The sequence below is a fragment of the Schistocerca piceifrons genome, chromosome 4 (assembly GCF_021461385.2).
Source record: "Schistocerca piceifrons isolate TAMUIC-IGC-003096 chromosome 4, iqSchPice1.1, whole genome shotgun sequence".
NCBI classification, from domain to species: domain Eukaryota; kingdom Metazoa; phylum Arthropoda; class Insecta; order Orthoptera; family Acrididae; genus Schistocerca; species Schistocerca piceifrons.
The window spans coordinates 221365122-221383951 of record NC_060141.1 but is presented as its reverse complement, the minus strand read 5'-3'; the positions used below and the strand labels follow the sequence as shown (position 1 = coordinate 221383951).

At 39.6% G+C, this 18830-nt stretch overlaps 1 long non-coding RNA gene across 1 annotated transcript; it reads left to right on the top strand.

Moving 5' to 3' along the window:
* The first annotated feature begins 1340 nt into the window (after positions 1 to 1340).
* On the top strand, positions 1341 to 13869 carry LOC124794699. Its single transcript, XR_007016598.1, has 3 exons — positions 1341 to 1423; positions 13480 to 13589; positions 13750 to 13869. It is a non-coding gene; the product is annotated as an uncharacterized LOC124794699 (long non-coding RNA).
* Positions 13870 to 18830: the final 4961 nt, after the last annotated feature.

Genomic DNA, 18830 nt, shown 5'->3' with positions numbered 1-18830 from the left:
AGTAGTTCTAAGTTCTAGGGGACTTATGACCACAGCAGTTGAGTCCCATAGTGCTCAGAGCCATTTGAACCTTGCCTGATGTTTGACTTTTACCATTGCGATCCCGTCAGCCTGAATGCAGAATTACTTATTGTTTTAATTTCAAGTTTGACGTCGGATAACAAATGTCAAAAGAAATATTTTTTTCGTGTGACATAATCAAAAATTAAGTTTTCGGATTTTCTTCCGTTACTTGTACTGTGAAGCCTCGTTTCTTGCCAAATTTTGTGAGTCTAGGCCAACGGCAAGTACACTGTCAGGTTTTAGACACATATGGTTATTCTGAGTTAAAAATCAACTGTCTATAACATAACTGACAATGACTAGAAGGCACAACTTTCTCAGGACCCACTGTCTTCTATGTTACTAGTTCGTTTAGGTGAAATATTTATATTGTTTCCATGAATGTACTGCTGAGACACAGAGAGAGGGCAAAAATATGGAAACAGCAAAAACACAACACATTGCCGTGCCTAACATGGTGTAGGAAAATTATTGGCTCTCAAAACGTCCTTGAGTCCTAGATGCTTTTCATCGGAACCTTTTACCATTCTTCCTGCTAAATAGTGGCAGGTTCAGGTAACAGTTGTGGAGATGAATGGTGACACGCGCCCTTCTCTCCAAAATAGACCACAAAGCTCAATAATATTGAGATTTGCTTGGTCAGTATACGCACTTCCGGCCGAAATGCGACGCGAGTAGTAAGCGACTTGCCGCCGTCCGCAGCACGCTGTATTCGCTAGCCTGGCCACGGGCACGAATAAGTCTCTTTTCTTAGCTCACCATGGAGCCTTTCGATACGATCATAATTAGGATGTCAGACACAGTGATGATGGGTGCGCGTAGCGTGCGTGTTTTGTAACGACCCCTTGTTAATAAAACTGTTTAAACTTACTACTCGTGTTCGCGTATTGGCGTACCTCAAGGACCCATCGCTTACAAATCCTGACAAATATTTCGTCTAATTATCATCCAGGGCAAGAACACAAACAACCCCCTTATAAGATCTTGTAATTGTGGTGGCCATGTGACAAATGCTCATGCTCACAAAACCAGTCCTGGATGATGCGAGATGTGTAAACAGGGCTGCTGTCATCTTGGAATACAGCATCACATTGAGGAACAAATATTGGACCTGATCAGCCAAAATGGTAACATAATCCTAGAGAGGAATGCGACCTTGCAGAATAACCAAGAGGGCCCCGGAATATCACGATGTGGCTGTCCAAATCATCTCTGAAGCTCCGCCATGTTTCACTCTTGGGACATAAACTAGGCGGAACAGTGTGATTCGTTCGGACAAATGACTTCCTTCCATTGCTTCACAGTCCAGATTTTATGGCTTCGACACGACGTTTTCCTATTCAGAACATGTGTACCACAGGTGAGTGGTTTTGATATTCCAGCTCGCGCTGTAGTTTCCAGCTTGTGGAGCTCTCTTCGTGTTGTTTTGGCGCTGAAAGGGTTCGCGAAAGCGACAATCAGTCCTGTAGTGAATTTAGCAGTTGTCGTCCTCATATTTTTTTTCACAATCCTCTTCAGTAACTGTCACGATCACTCAACACGCACTTTCGTTCGCGTTGTGACTTGCGGATAATGTTTTCCCTGTGTGCGGTATAAATCTTTGATACGCTGCCTCTTGAGAATTCCAAATACTTCGGCTACCTTGGTTACGAAAGTACCCACCATACGAACACCAACAAGTTCGAGTCACTGAACACATACTACACAGAACACTGTTCTGACTACGTTTGGCGCTTGCAACGCATTGAGGACATTGTACAGATTAGATTGGATTAGCTTAGATTAGATTAATACTAGTTCCATGGGTCATGAATACGATATTTCGTAATGATGTGGAACGAGTCGAATTTTCCAATACATGACATAATTAGGTTAATTTAACAACATACTTAAGTTAATATAACAACTTTATTTTTTTGTGTTTTTTGTTTTTCTTTATTTTTTATTTTTATTTTTTTAATATTTTTGTTTTGTTTTTTTTTTTTCTTTTTTTTCTTAATTTATATCTAAAAATTCCTCTATGGAGTAGAAGGAGTTGTCAATCAGAAATTCTTTTAATTTCTTCTTAAATACTTGTTGGTTATCTGTCAGACTTTTGATACTATTTGGTAAGTGACCAAAGCCTTTAGTGCCAGTATAATTCACCCCTTTCTGTGCCAAAGTTAGATTTAATCTTGAATAGTGAAGATCGTCCTTTCTCCTAGTATTGTAGTTATGCACACTGCTATTACTTTTGAATTGGGTTTGGTTGTTAATAACAAATTTCATAAGAGGGTATATATACTGAGAAGCTACTGTGAATATCCCTAGATCCTTAAATAAATGTCTGCAGGATGATCTTGGGTGGACTCCAGCTATTATTCTGATTACACGCTTTTGTGCAATAAATACTTTATTCCTCAGTGATGAATTACCCCAAAATATGATGCCATATGAAAGCAATGAGTGAAAATAGGCGTAGTAAGCTAATTTACTAAGATGTTTGTCACCAAAATTTGCAATGACCCTTATTGCATAAGTAGCTGAACTCAAACGTTTCAGCAGATCATCAATGTGTTTCTTCCAATTTAATCTCTCATCAATGGACATACCTAAAAATTTGGAATATTCTACCTTAGCTATATGCTTCTGATTAAGGTTTATATTTATTAATGGCATCATACCATTCGCTGTACGGAACTGTATGTACTGTGTCTTATCAAAATTCAGTGAGAGTCCATTTACAAGGAACCACTTAGTAATTTTCTGAAAGACAGTATTGACAATTTCATCAGTTAATTCTTGTTTCTCAGGTGTGATTACTATACTTGTATCATCAGCAAAGCGAACTAACTTTGCCTCTTCATGAATATAGAATGGCAAGTCATTAATATATAATAAGAACAACAAAGGACCCAAGACTGACCCTTGTGGAACCCCATTCTTGATAGTTCCCCAGTTTGAGGAATGTGCTGATCTTTGCATGTTACGAGAACTACTTATTTCAACTTTCTGCACTCTTCCAGTTAGGTACAAATTAAACCATTTGTGCACTGTCCCACTCATGCCACAATACTTGAGCTTGTCTAGCATAATTTCATGATTTACACAATCAAAAGCCTTTGAGAGATCACAAAAAATCCCAATGGGTGGTGTTCGGTTTTTCAGATCATTCAAAATTTGACTGGTGAAAGCATATATGGCATTTTCTGTTGAAAAACCTTTCTGGAAACCAAACTGACATTTTGTTAGTACTTCATTTTTACAGATATGTGAAGCTACTCTTGAATACATTACTTTCTCAAAAATTTTGGATAAAGCTGTTAGAAGGGAGATTGGATGGTAATTGTTGACATCAGATCTATCCCCCATTTTATGCAAAGGTATAACAATAGCATATTTCAGTCTATCAGGGAAAATGCCCTGTTCCAGAGAGCTATTACACAGGTGGCTGAGAATCTTACTTATCTGTTGAGAACAAGCTTTTAGTATTTTGCTGGAAATGCCATCAATTCCATGTGAGTGTTTGCTTTTAAGCAAGTTTATTATTTTCCTAATTTCAGAGGGAGAAGTGGGTGAGATTTCAATTGTATCAAATTGCATAGGTATGGCCTCTTCCATTAACAGCCTAGCATCTTCTAATGAACACCTGGATCCTACTATATCCACAACATTTAGAAAATGATTATTAAAAATATTTTCAACTTCTGACTTTTTGTTCGTAAAGTTTTCATTCAATTTGATGGTAATACTGTCTTCCTCTGCTCTTGATTGACCTGTTTCTCTTTTAATAATATTCCAAATTGTTTTAATTTTATTATCAGAGTTGCTGATTTCAGACATGATACACATACTCCTGGATTTTTTAATAACTTTTCTTAATATAACACAGTAGTTTTTATAATTTTTGATAGTTTCTGGGTCACTACTCTTTCTTGCTGTCAGATACATTTCCCTTTTCCAGTTACAAGATATTTTTATACCCTCAGTAAGCCATGGTTTGTTACAAGGTTTCTTACGAGTATATTTAACTATTTTCTTGGGGAAGCTGTTTTCAAATGCATTTACAAAAATGTCATGAAATAAATAATATTTTAAATTGGCATCAGGTTCACGGTACACCTCATCCTAGTCTAACTGCTGTAGGCTTTCCCTGAAATTTGCAATTGTTAAATCGTTGACTGAACGTACTACTTTGGAGGACTGTTTAGTATTGCTGAATGGAGCTATGTCATATATTGTAACTAGCTGTGCACCATGATCAGAAAGACCATTCTCAACAGGCTGAGCATTTATCTGGTTAAACTTATCTTGGTCTATAAAGAAGTTATCTATCAGTGAGCTGCTATCCTTTACCACCCGAGTAGGAAAATCAATAACGGGTGTCAAATTGAAAGAACCGAGTAATACTTCAAGGTCATTTTTCCTATTACCCTCTTTCAGAGAATCTACATTGAAGTCCCCACAAATAATAATTTGCTTCCCCCTGTCTGACAGATAGCACAACAAGGAGTCCAAATTTTTCAGAAATAAATGAAAATTTCCTGATGGGGACCTATATACAGTTACAATTATAAATGTGCCTTTATTTAATTTAAGCTCACAGGCACATGCTTCTATATGTTTCTCTACACAAAACTTTTTTGTTTCTATACTTTTTGCACAATGATAACTTTTGACATATATGGCAACTCCTCCTTTCTCCATATTTTCTCTCATTACATGTGCAGAGAGCTTATAACCACTTACATTTACCTTATCCATATCAGTAACAATGTGATGCTCAGACAGGCATAGTATATCTATTTCATTCTCAGCTTCTAAATCTTCTAAACAAACCAGAAGCTCATCTACTTTATTCTTTAAACTCCCAATATTTTGATGAAATATACTTACATTATTTTTAATTATACTTTTATGAGAACCTTTCCTTATTCTAACATTTGCAGTACTCTCCTGTCTGAGTTTCTCATTGTGCTTAGGCCTAGTTCCTATACCAGTGGTCACATGGTGTTCAGAGAGGCAGATTATGTCAACTGGGTTGGGTGACTTTAATTCATCAATGCAATTACCTAGGACTGAGATACAACTTGGTGGAGATAAAATTTCTGGTGATTGGTGAAAATTTATAATTGATAGCTGTGATTGGTGATCCAATGTGCTAGAATTGTGCTGTTTAATTTCTTTCCTAAACTGAAGATTTGTTTCAATCCTGACCTCTCGTAGAACTTGGGTTTTTTAGATTAGAGAATTCCCTCCCTAGGCCCGACAAGATGCCTCGTGAGACGCGACAAGGTAGCAGTAGGCAAAACTCAACAGGGAATGACAATATTAATGTGGTAATAGTAAACTGCAGGAGTGTCTATAGAAAAGTCCCAGAACTGCTCTCACTAATAAACGGTCACAGTGCCCACATAGTACTAGGGACAGAAAGTTGGCTGAAACCAGATGTAAACAGTAATGAAATTCTAAACTCAGATTGGAATGTATACCACAGATACAGGCTGGACAGTGAATGGGGAGGCGTGTTTATAGCGATAAAAAGTGCAATAGTATCGAAGGAAACTGACGGAGATCCGAAATGTGAAATAATTTGGGTGAAGGTCACGGTTAAAGCAGGCTCAGACATGGTAGTTGGATGTCTCTATAGGCCCCCTGGCTCAGCAGCTGTTGTGGCTGAGCACCTGAAGGATAATTTGGAAAATGTCCAGACACTCTGTGACCAAAATGGTACTGAAACAGAGGATGACAGACTAAAGGCCGAAATACTAAATGTCTTTTTCCAAAGCTGTTTCACAGAGGAAGACTGCACGACTGCACTGTAGTTCCTTCTCTAGATTGTCGCACAGATGAGAAAATGATAGATATCAAAATAGATGACAGAGGGATAGAAAAACAATTAAAATCGCCGATGGACCTGCTGGGATACCAGTTCGATTTTACACAGAATACGCGAAGGAACTTGCCCTCCTTCTTGCAGCGCTGTACCATAGGTCTCTAAAAGAGCGTAGCGTTCCAAAAGATTGTAAAAGGGCACATTGTCATCCCCGTTTTCAAGACGGGATGTCGAACTGATGTGCAGAGCTATAGACTTATATCTATAACATCGAACAGTTGTAGACTTTTGGAATACGCACTATGTTCGAGTATAATGACTTTTCTGGAGACTAGAAATCTACTCTGTAGGAATCAGCATGGGTTTCAAAAAAGACGATCGTGTGAAACCCAGCTCACGCTATTCGTCCACGAGACTCAGAGGGCCATAGACACGGGTTCCCAGGTAGATGCCGTGTTTCTCGACTTCCGCCAGGCGTTTGATACAGTTCCCAACAGTCGTTTAATGAACAAAGTAAGATTATATGGTCTAACAGACCAATTGTGAGATTGGATTGAAGAGTTCCTAGATAACAGAACGCAGCATTCTCAGTGGAGAGAAATCTTCCGAAGTAAGTGTGATTTCAAGTGTGCTGCAGGGGAGTGTCATAGGACCATTGCTATTCACACTATATATAAATGACCTTGTGGATAACATCGGAAGTTCACTGAGGCTTTTAGCGGATGATGCTGTAATATATCAAGAGGTTCTAACAATGGAAAATTGTACTGAAATGCAGGAGGATGTGCAACGAATTGACATATGGTGCAGGGAATGGCAATTGAATCTCAATGTAGACAAGTGTAATGTGCTGCGAATACATAGAAAGAAAGAGCATTTATCATTTAGCTATAATGTAGCAGGTGAGCAATTGGAAGCGGTTAATTCCATAAATTATCTTGGAGTGGGCATTAGGAGTGATTTAAAATTGAATGACCATATAAAATTAATCGTCGGTAAAGCAGATGCCAGACTGAGATTCATTGGAAGAATCCTCAGGAAATGCAGTCCGAAAACAAAGGACATAGGTTACAGTGCACTTGTTCGCCCACTGCTTGAACACTGCTCACCATTGTGGGATCAGTACCCGATAGGGTTGATAGAAGAGATAGAGAAGATCCAGCAGAGAGCAGCGCGCTTCGTTACAGGATCATTTAGTAATCGCGAAAGTGTTACGGAGATGATAAACTCCAGTGGAAGACTCTGCAAGAGAGACGCTCAGTAGCTCGGTACGGGCTTTTGTTGAAGTTTTGAGAAAATACCTTCACCGAGGAGTCAAGCAGTATATTGCTCCCTCCTACGTAAATCTCGTGAAGAGACCATTAGGATTAAATCAGAGAGATTAGAGCCCACACAGAGGCATACCAACAATCTTTCTTTCCACGAACAATATGAGACTGGAATGGAAGGGAGAACCGATAGAGGTACTCAAGATACCCTCCGCCACACACCGTTAGGTGGCTTGCGGAGTATGGATGTAGATGTAGATGTGATTGAGATAGTGGCGGAATGGGAAGCTGGATTCTTTGGGAGTGTAGTTGGCGCCTCTTTGAACATGTAGGTCAGCTTAACTCAATTCATTGAAACTGTAGCTTGTTTGCCATTAATGAGAATGGCAAACTGAGCAGCACACAGTGTGGTCCAGTGTAGGGTGGTTGCAGTGGCAGTTTGACGGTGTCCATGCGAAGCATAATGTGTGTGCAGGTGTCCAGATCCTTATGCACGAACATCATGCGCTGTCCATGCCTAGTGGCTTTTACTGATTTCATGCGGTCCACAGTCTTGCGTGAAGTACATAGGGATTGTGATTGATCGTTACCATTGAGTCTCTTTGTGGCATTATTGTAGGTGGTATATACTTGTACATCAAAGAAGCAATGCAGGAAGTGAAATGCAATTTTAGAACAGGAGTAAAACTGCAAGTGAAACAGATACCAATGTTAAGGTCCACAGGTCATGTAGCGCTTCTGGGCTGACATAAGAAAAACTTAGAAGATATGTAAAAAAGGGAATGGATGAATTCACCCTGTGGACGTAGTGACTCTCCATATACAAGCTCTGCTGGTGAAGCCTCAATGTCTGGTGTGAATGCAGTACTCAGACCAATTAGGACAGTGCTGAAGTCCATGTGGTCCAGTAGCACATCAATGCTAACTTCAAAGTGTGATGCCATCTTTCCAGCATGCCATTACTAGCCGGCTGGCAGGCAGTGGTCTTATGGTGCGAGTATCCACAGAACTTGCCTATCTGCGTGAACAATTCATACTCAAACTGCCTCCCCCTGTTGGTTGTTGTACGGAGAGGGCAACTGAATCTGGCGAGCCATTTTGGTGTGAATGCTGCTGCTAGTATTTCTGCTGAAATGTTGTCCGTAGGTACTGCTTCTGGCCAATGCATATACCTGTCAATCATTGTCATTAAATAGCATTGGCCGCTTGAGGGAGGCATTGGTCCTACCATGTCTAGGTGAACATGAGCAAAACACAAGCCGACATCTGGGAACTCCCCTACTGGAACATGCATGTGGCGGGCAACTTTGCATAACTCGCCGGGCCAGACAAATGTCTTTGACAACCAGCTTAACCACTGCGCGCACTCTAGGGTGACACAGGTTATGGAGGCTACTGAACACTGTCTGGCGGAATGTGGTCGGTACATACAGTTGTGATCTGCTGTGCAGTACGTTGCAGTAGACCTTGCCAGTTTCACCCGGAATGTTGACCAATTGCAATTTTAGTGAAGTTTTTGTGGTTGTGTAATACTGCTTGTAGTTCAGGGTCACCTTACTGCAAGACTGCTAGCTCTGTCATGTTGAGTGGTTGTGAAACACCAGGTACTCTGGATAAGCAGTCAACCAGCACAGTTGTCAATCCAGAAATGTGCTGCAATTTCATAGTGAATTGGCTTATAAACTCAAGTTGAGAGTACTGATGTGGTGAGCACTTATCACTGTTCTTACTGAATGCATATACCAACGGTTTGTAATCGGTAAAAACTGCAAAATCCCATGCCTTGACTTGTGGTCTGAAGTGCTTGATTGATTGGTAGATGGCCAACAGCTCCCTATCACATGCACTCCAGCGCTGGTGCGAAGGCGTCAATTTATGTGAAAAATAAGCCAGCGGCTGCCATGCACCATCTACCCCATGGTTGTAAAGCTGACATGATTGTAAAGTGGCTGGTGTCAACCACTAAGGCGAAAGGAGCGTCAAGTTTTGAGTGAGCGAGTGGGGCAGCCTAAGCAAGGCGGTCTTTCGTCACTTTGAACACCCCATCCATACTCTCATTTCACCACATGGAAGCGTTACCTCGTACCTTTGTGCCCGATACTGCTGCATTTAATGGTGCTTGTTGCTCGGTGGTTGTGGTAAGTGATGCTAGTAAAATTTCTGCATCGCAAGGTATTTGCATAGCTCTTTTACAGTGGTAGGCTTTGGCAGTTGTAAGATGGCCTTTAGGTACTTTTTATCGTAGTGGTGCACAACCAGAGGATGATATGCGGTGGCCCAGAAGTTCAACTTCATGCTGGCCAAAAACACATTTTGCATTGTTTAAAACTACGCCATACTTCTCCTGTCATTTAGAAACCTCACATAAGTGACTGTGATGCTGTCCTCTGGTTTTGGAATAGACCAGGTATGCAAAGCAGAAAGGTAGCCCATGAAAGAAGGAATCTAAAAACTGCTTCCAGGTCTGTGCAGCATTCTGCAACCCAAATGTCATAAACTTTGACTCAAACAATCTGAAGGGTGTAATTACAACTGTCTTGGGAATGTCCTCTGACGCAACCAGAATCTGCGTGTAGGCCTTTGCACAATCAATGATGCTGAGCTGTGAACAGTGTGATTGCAATCATGTAATAATGGTACCAGGTAGCGGTCGGGAATAGTCCTGGCATTCAGCACTTGATAATCACCGCATTGATGCCAGGCTCCACCTTTTTTAGGTACTAGGTGTAATACTGATTCCCATGGACTGGATGATGGGTGAATAATTCCCTCCTTCTACTCTGTCTTTGCTATTGCGAGGCGTCCGGGCACTAATCTGTGTGGGTGACATGACACAGGTGGTCCATCAGTAGTTTTGATGTGGTGGACAGTGTCATGAAACACCTGTTGTGGTGCTCCCATTGCTCCAGTTAAGACTGGAAAATCTTGCAAAATTGTGCAATACTCTTCATCTGCTACTTGCAAAAGCTTGATGCTAGTGGTTCTAGTATCACAGTGATATCTGGTGGTTATCAGACCAGTAAGGCTGTCCACAAGGCAGGCATTAGATGCATCAGGCAAAAGTGTGAAATATGCTAAGAAATCAATGCCTATTATTGACTCAACCATATTCGCTACTGTGAAATTCCATGTAAATTGTCTATGCAGGCCTACAGTCACATCTTCACGCTGTGTACCATACACTGGGATCTCCGTATTGTCAGCAGCTGCTAAGCTGACTGCTGTGCATGGCCTGCAGCAGCGGAGTGACTTCCTCAGTAAAATACTCAGACCAGATTCACTATGAATTAGATATTTCTTTCCTGAGGTCCGATCCGTTCTAAACAGGCACCAAGTGGTGTTGTGGCAGTTGGTGGCTCCTACTGATGACCGTTGTTCCCATTTGGGAATGTGCATGGGCTTGTACGCTTTTCAGCCTGCTCGCTGTATCTGCGGTGGTAAAAGCAAACTGTGGGGCCAGACTCTGACACAGTATGTGAAGTGGAGTGACTCCTTGAGCATTGTCAGCTACACCCACTATGGTGGCTCGTGTTACCACGTGAAAGCAAAGCTGCCATTTTAAAGATGACAAAATATGGTATAACAAACAGTGAAAGAACAACAAACTTTGTGGCTTAGTACGTGTGACCTGATGTGGAAAGTCTGGGTTATGAAATGTAGCCCTAGGTCTAGGCTATACATTAGATCATTTATACAAAGAAAATGTAGATGATAATAAATGGCATAGTATGTAGTGAAGATCAGTAAGCTGTAAGTACATTAGATCATCTGGATCATTATACAAGGCAAATGTAGATGACATTATACAATCTAGCATATGGTGAGAGACACATAAGCTTTGCGTATGACAAATGTGATTGCTTACTGTAGCTCTAGGTAGTGTTATGCATTAGATCATTTATGCAATGAAATGTAGATGACAATATATAGTATAACATACAACAAAAGACCATAACTCTAAGTCTTGTTTAAACACTATAAAATTTATAATGTGGATAACTGTATATGGTACAAAATATGATTAAAAAAACAATAAGCTTTGTATCATTAAATTTGAACAGCTGTAGAAGGTCTGAGTAAGAACATAGCTCTAGGTCTAGGATGATTAAGCTTTAGTATCAGTAGCTGTAATTAGCTGCAGAAAGTCTAGGCTGAGAATGTAGCCCTAAGTCTAAATTACACATTAAACCCTTTACACAACAAAAACATGAAAGACAATATATGATATAAGGGGAAACACCAATAAGCTTTGCGTATCACTAGATGTCATCTGCTGTAGAAGATCTGCATTTACAGGATGTTTCAAAAATGACCGGTATATTTGAAACGGCAATAAAAACTAAACGAGCAGCGATAGAAATACACCATTTGTTGCAATATGCTTGGGACAACAGTACATTTTCAGGCAGACAAACTTTCGAAATTACAGTAGTTACAATTTTCAACAACAGATGGCGCTGCGGACTGGGAAACTCTATAGTACGATATTTTCCACATATCCACCATGCGTAGCAATAATATGGCGTAGTCTCTGAATGAAATTACCCGAAACCTTTGACAACGTGTCTGGCGGAATGGCTTCACATGCAAATGAGATGTACTGCTTCAGCTTTTCAATTGTTTCTGGATTCTGGCGGTACACCTGGTCTTTCAAGTGTCCCCACAGAAAGAAGTCACAGGGGTTCATGTCTGGCGAATAGGGAGGCCAATCCACGCCGCCTCCTGTATGTTTCGGATAGCCCAAAGCAATCACAAGATCATCGAAATATTCATTCAGGAAATTAAAGACGTCGGCCGTGCGATGTGGCCGGGCACCATCTTGCATAAACCACGAGGTGTTCGCAGTGTCATCTAAGGCAGTTTGTACCGTCACAAATTCACGAAGAATGTCCAGATAGCGTGATGCAGTAATTGTTTCGGATCTGAAAAATGGGCCAATGATTCCTTTGGAAGAAATGGCGGCCCAGACCAGTACTTTTTGAGGATGCAGGGATGATGGGACTGCAACATGGGGCTTTTCGGTTCCCCATATGTGCCAGTTCTGTTTATTGACAAAGCCGTCCAGGTAAAAATAAGCTTCGTCAGTAAACCAAATGCTGCCCACATGCATATCGCCGTCATCAATCCTGTGCACTGTATCGTTAGCGAATGTCTCTCGTGCAGCAATGGTAGCGGCGCTGAGGGGTTGCCGCGTTTGAATTTTGTATGGATAGAGGTGTAAACTCTGGCGCATGAGACGATACGTGGACGTTGGCGTCATTTGGACCGCAGCTGCAACACGGCGAACAGAAACCCGAGGCCGCTGTTGGATCACCTGCTGCACTAGCTGCGCATTGCCCTCTGTGGTTGCCGTACGCGGTCGCCCTACCTTTCCAGCACGTTCATCCGTCACGTTCCCAGTCCGTTGAAATTTTTCAAACAGATCCTTTATTGTATCACTTTTCGGTCCTTTGGTTACACTAAACCTCCGTTGAAAACTTCGTCTTGTTGCAACAACACTGTGTTCTAGGCGGTGGAATTCCAACACCAGAAAAATCCTCTGTTCTAAGGAATAAACCATGTTGTCTACAGCACACTTGCACGTTGTGAACAGCACACGCTTACAGCAGAAAGACGACGTACAGAATGGCGCACCCACAGGCTGCGTTGTCTTCTATATCTTCCACATCACTTGCAGCGCCATCTGTTGTTGAAAATTGTAACTACTGTAATTTCGAAAGTTTGTCTGCCTGAAAATGTACTGTTGTCCCAAGCATATTGCAACAAACGGTGTATTTCTATCGCTGCTCGTTTAGTTTTTATTGCCCTTTCAAATATACCGGTCATTTTTGAAACACCCTGTAAAATGTAGTTCTAGGCCTAGGTTATCCTTCAAATCATTTAAACAAAGTAAATGTAGATGCCAATGTGTGGCAAACATATGGAGATAGACCAAAAAGCTTTGTATCTGAATGACAGCAGATCATTTATTCAAAGTAAATGTGGATGACAACATATGGTGAACATACTGCGAAAGGCCAAAAAGCTTTGTGCATCACTAAATGTGTCAACTGTAATAGGTCTAGGTTAAACAAATAACTCTAAGCCTAGGTCATACGTTAGATCCATTACACATAGAGACCAGAGAATGGTTACATATGGTAACCTTGGCTATATGTGTCATCCAGGCAAACAGTTATTTCTTGGACACAGTGCTATTGAGTGCTGCATTCAAGATTATAAACTATGTATTTGAAACTTCAAGATGTTGAGATAAGACTATAATAAAGATTAGCATGATTTTATTCATGTTTCATGGCTAGAATATTATTTGATGTGCATTTTATTTTGCAGATGTGGAGATTTTTGTCTCAGAGTTGACCAGTTGGTTTGGAGACAACGTATACAAATAATAATATACAGTATTCATGCATTGATGTTGTTACTTCATTGACTTCATAAAGGTAAGGTTTTGTCTGTTACTTAAGGATATTTATTTACCTCAACATGTATCTATCATTTTTTAGGGAATTTTACTATTTTTCAAAAACTGACTTTTGTTCATTTTTTGCTGGTGCCTTCTGATTCTTCAGTTAATGGTTTCACCTCATATCTGTGTTTCAGAATAACAGCAGAATTGTCAAGGGTAATAAGACAAGATTTTCACTTGTCAGGTTCATTATGCAAGGTGTGCAATGCAGATCCTATCCAACATATACGACGTTAACATTTTAATGTTCTGTATATATAAAGACTACACAGTGATCAATTGCAGTGATGTTGCTTCTTTGCCATTACTGCATAATGAGGTTTAATTTAACATGAAAAATTCACAGTACTGTTTGCTATGACAAAGTTGTTGTGCTAGTCACTTATATTTCAGGTTCTCATAATTAATAGCAGACTTATTTCATACTTGTTACATTTGATAATGGTGACTGAGCTTCATCAAAAACAGGCATGTAAACTTTCTGTAATTTACTGTGACTCTGGCTGCACTACTGTACTGAAGTCAAATAAATTTGAGAAGAAAATGTTTAATTACAACCACTCCTCTTAGAAATGTCCACTATTACCATACAATGGGAATCCAAGATATTGTGTTATAATATTAAGGAAACGGTTCGTGTTAACGACGCCAGAACCCTTCACAAAAGTACCCTTTAGCATCGATTTATAAATATCATGCTCCTGAAATTATATTTCAGTAGGGATGCAATTTGATATGTATTGATAGAGGCACTCTTGTTTTTGTCATACAAAACATAGAACTGAGGAGAATCTGGCAACTGATTGGTATAAGAGAAGCTATTGCATGGATGATAGTCACTAAATTTTTAATAGTTTGTCACAAAACATCAACAAAAAAGAAGAAACTGTCAGAACTGTATGACCTACAAGGAAAGCTATGTTAACTGGCTTTTGGGAACAGGATGATGTAGATGTATTTTTAGAAAAAGGGCTAATGAGAAATTGTATCCAATACATTATCACACTGAAGAAAGAAGAAAAAAAATACATGTTCACTGAGTTCACCCAAAATAAACACAAAAAATTTTGTATAATTTTATACGTATAAAGGCGAGATAGCTGCAGCTGCTATAATTCTACTTCTTAAATTCATTTTATTTTAATTAGACATGCATTGTATACATCATAGTTTCATAAAATAAGTAAATTCTTTTCCACACAATATTAGATTTAATTTAATTATGCACAGTGTATTTAGCTGATTACTGCAGACCACAGTATATTTAATTCTTCTGGTAACATTTTGTTTAGATAAATATTCATAATTTACGATGCGTATAGATCATATGCATGTTGAACACAAGTGATGCTAACAAATACTTGTTCCAAGATTGACTTGTTTTATTTGAAAATCTTCATTCACCACTTTCCAACAAATGTTCTACTTTTTCCACAAACTTTACATTTCAGAAGTTATTTATGTTTGAAAACAAAAGTTGTCAGTAATTCATTTCCAAAATTCAGTGTCATAGTTTGGTAGCTCTGATTTTTCTGTGTTCAAAAGTATATACTGTTACTGAAATACTGTGTTGGTTTGTCAGTTATTCAACTTGGAAGGTTTTGCTTTCTTGAAACTTTTGGAATCCCTGCACACATTAAACCTTCCCTACTATGAAATGGTACCTATTATTTTGTCACTTTCTAATTATACAGTTTTGATTAAACTAGTTTACTTAATTGCTTATTGTATCTGTCTTTTTTCATCTTTCATATTAACTTCCTAAATATACAGTCCTGTATTTACCAAATATAATTTTTTTAATATCTGCATCTATAAATAGGTGTCAAGCTCATAGCTTCAGGCAGTCGTTGCCTGGTAGTCAGAAATGTACAAATCTATAATGAGTTTGTAATGAGCACCCAAAATGTAGAATTAGTAATTAGTCATGGGTGGACAGTTGAAGTGTATACTTTGTAGACAACATTTTATTGGTCCTGTTGTCTACAAAGCAGCTTATGCATAGGACATTAAGCAAGTCAGTTTATAAGTACACAGGTGAAAGTGATTCCTCTGCTTACTTATTTAAATTACAATATTACACCATGTACATTAAGTATTCACACTTCACAAATTTAAATATTCTTCAATAGAGTAAAAACAGTTATGTTGTAAACACTACTTTAAATATTTATTCAAATGTTTTGAACTCAGTAATTTCTTTTATGTTTTCAGGAAGTCTGTTATAAAGTTTAACTCCTCTGTGGAAAGTACTGTTTTGGCACAAAGATGTTTTGATATGGATCATAAACAAATTTTTGTTTTGAATATCACAGTCTTTTTTTTTATTTTTATTTTTTTTTAAATCTGCAACCCTTACCTATTACATTTATTTTACAGAATATAATGATTTACATAATGTTGTTGTTGTTGTTGTTTGTTGCTGTGGTCTTCAGTCCTGAGACTGGTTTGATGCAGCTCTCCATGCTACTCTATACTGCGCAAGCTTCATCTCCCAGTACCTACTGCAGCCTACATCCTTCTGAATCTGCTTAGTGTATTCATCTCTTGGTCTCCCTCTATGATTTTTACCCTCTACCCTGCCCGCCAGTACTAAATTGGTGATCCCTTGATGCCTCAGAACATGTCCTACCAACCGATCCCTTTTTCTAGTCAAGTTGTGCCACAAACTCCTCTTCTCCCCAATTCTATTCAGTACCTCCTCATTAGTTATGTGATCTACCCATCTAATCTTCAACATTCTTCTGTAGCACCACATTTCGAAAGCTTCTATTCTCTCCTCATCTAAACTATTTACCGTCCATGTTTCAATTCCATACATGGCTACACTCCATACAAATACTTTCAGAAACGACTTCCTGACATTTAAATATATACTCGATGTTAACAAATTTCTCTTCTTCAGAAACGCTTTCCTTGCCATTGCCAGTCTACATTTTATATCCTCTCTACTTCAACCATCATCAGTTATTTTGCTCCCCAAATAGCAAAACTCCTTTAATACTTTAAGTGTCTCCTTTCCTAATCTAATTCCCTCAGCATCACCTGACTTAATTCAACTACATTCCATTATCCTCGTTTTGCTTTTTGTTGATGTTCATCTTATACCCTCCTTTCAAGACACTGTCCATTCCGTTCAACTGCTCTTCCAAGTCCTTTGCTGTCTCTGACAGAATTACAATGTCATTGGTGAACCTCAAAGTTTTTATTTCTTCTCGATGGATTTTAATTCCTACTCCAAATTTTTCTTTTGTTTCCTTTACTGCTTGCTCAATATACAGATTGAATAACATCGGGGAGATGCTACAACCCTGTCTCACTCCCTTCCCACCCACTGCTTCCCTTTCATGCCCCTCGAGTCTTATAACTGCCATCTGGTTTCTGTCCAAATTGTAAATAGCCTTTGACTCCATGTATTTTATCCCTGCCACCTTCGGAATTTGAAAGAGAGTATTCCAGTCAACATTGTCAAAAGCTTTCTCTAAGTCTACAAATGCTAGAAATGTAGGTTTGCCTTTCCTTAATCTTTCTTCTAAGATAAGTCTTAGGGTCAGTATTGCCTCACGTGTTCCAACATTTCTATGGAATCCAAACTGATCATCCCCGAGGTCGGCTTCTACCAGTTTTTCCATTCGTCTGTAAGGAATTTGCGTTAGTATTTTGCAGCTGTGACTTATTATACTGATAGTTCGGTAATTTTCACATCTGTCAACACCTGCTTTCTTTGGGATTTCCATAATGTATACATGCAAAAAGAGGACTACCAGAAGTCTTAAACAGAGGTCTGCATGAGTCTCTAGGTTTGCATCAAGCAGGCATGATATACATTTATGACTGTTTACTCACTGCAGCAGGATTTTAATGAGCATAAAAGGTAGCATGTCTTGCTCAGTTTTCCATTATGGTATTCAACATTTGTTGTTCCATTTTACATTGCTTTACAGCCATAGTCCTAATAATTTGGCTTCTGTACTGTTAGCAAATAGTCCATGGTGGCTATTGGCCACAAGAACATCGCTTACCAGTGAGAGCTATTTTGTGGACATTCTGTGACTGTTGAGTAAGCACAGTGCTTGGCTTAGGTGCAGATGTCTCATGTAAAGATCTTCAATAAAATGTGTGTTACTCGGTGTATGGATCACGTATTTGATATTCTACACCTGTCCATATATTGAGGTGCCATTTTGGTGACTCCTGACGACTTCCATTCGATCTTGTTTTTGTGTGACACATTTATGCCTTAATACCTAAGCTTACACAGTAGACTGGCTACAGTTAAATGACTTCGACTCTTACATGAATCCACAAACAGTGTCTTTTGATAGTAACACACTTACTGTTCAGCCTATACTAGTTCTGCACTATGGCTTATAATCCCCAGAGTAATGGGATAGTTGAGCACTGGCACTGTAGCCTGAAAGCAGTGCTCATGTGTCATTCAATTCCCTCATCTGTGACCCTCCCCTGGGCCCTGCTCGGTATTTGCACAGAATTTAAGGATGACTTACAGACGTCTCTAGCTGACATGCTACGCAGTGAACCCCTGATCTTGCCTGTTGACTTCATCAAAGCCTCCAAACAAACCCCCCTTGCCCCCCCCCCCCCCTATGAGTTCTCAATTTTAGTTTAGGTGTCTGTGCTCTCATTGCCCATGTCTACATTCTGCCTCCACACATGTGAACTGCTACATGTGTCTTTATTCATAAAAACTTAAATCTCTGTGACTATATAATGCTTCACAATGACACTGTGTGGTCTGCTCTCCAACAGAGTAAGTCCCCCACAAAGTAGTAGTTCATCACTCCCACCTCCTCCCCCCTCCCCCCCCCCCTCCCCATCTTTAATGTTCTCTTACATGGTAAGCTGCAAACTGCCTCCATCAACAAACTCAAGCCAGCTTGGATGCTTGACGATGACCTCCCTCCCACAGATACCTCAGCGTCTCCTCCACCTGACAAATTTTGCTCCTTCCCCCTTGGAACCCTCACTGTCAAACTCTTGCAGTACCGATAACAAGTGTGGTCTGAGTGCTATGGGTACTATGTGTGACATTCTCCCTCCTGCAATGACTCCATGGCTGCTTGTCTTGAGCCTTCTCCATTGCCATCTCCCTTCTGTGTTCCACACTTTAACATTGACATTTCTCTTTTCTCAGTTGACAATCTCTCCTTACAGTTGGGTGACAGCACTGTCTTCATAGTTAACTCACATCACT